This window comes from Penaeus monodon, chromosome 32 (genome assembly GCF_015228065.2).
Source record: "Penaeus monodon isolate SGIC_2016 chromosome 32, NSTDA_Pmon_1, whole genome shotgun sequence".
In the NCBI taxonomy this organism is placed as follows: Eukaryota; Metazoa; Arthropoda; class Malacostraca; order Decapoda; family Penaeidae; genus Penaeus; species Penaeus monodon.
This window is the reverse complement of record NC_051417.1, coordinates 8,271,101-8,271,826: the sequence shown is the minus strand read 5'-3', so window position 1 is coordinate 8,271,826 and position 726 is coordinate 8,271,101.

Below are 726 nucleotides of genomic sequence, written 5' to 3'. Positions count from 1 at the left end.
ACCCCCCCCCCCCAACACACACACACACACTTCTTTGCATTAAATCATATATGCAATAGAACATACACCTTAACATCATTATTCCCAGTACATTTATTATTTATCTCACGACAAAGCTCACACCTCGTGAAGTGACGCCTGAAACATTGTTGTGCATTAATGAAAATTCGACTTGACTCTTTGGTGAAGTGCCTATGGTATTAAGCGTGGATATATATTGATAAATTACATTATCAAATATATCTTTTCAGTGAGGCAGTTGAAACACTGTATTGCATGCAGTACAATGATGTAGTTATACACAAATAAACAGACATAAAAATAAGAGACAGGAAATAAATGAACAGAGGAATAAGAATAGTAAGAAAGGTAGAAAAGTAGAAAGCTAAATGTGCAAATGTTAGATGCATTTTTTTGTAATTTATTTATATATATTTTTTTCTTTGTGTGTAATATAAAAAAAAAGACTTTATTTTTGGAATTTTAAAGATTCCGCTTTTTTTTTCCAAGAATCGGTAAATTGGCAATCGTATTTTTCTGCCCATCAAAATCCTGTTTAAATTTCATTGACGTTTTTTCAAAGAGTTCTCAGATGTAAATGGAAACAACTACAGGTTCCTGAAAAAATAATCACCTATCTCTTGGCAAGAATTTGTGAATTTGTTTTCCACGAAAGCGAGGAATTGTTGCATGCAACAAAATAGATGTTCGATTAAGCCATATAAG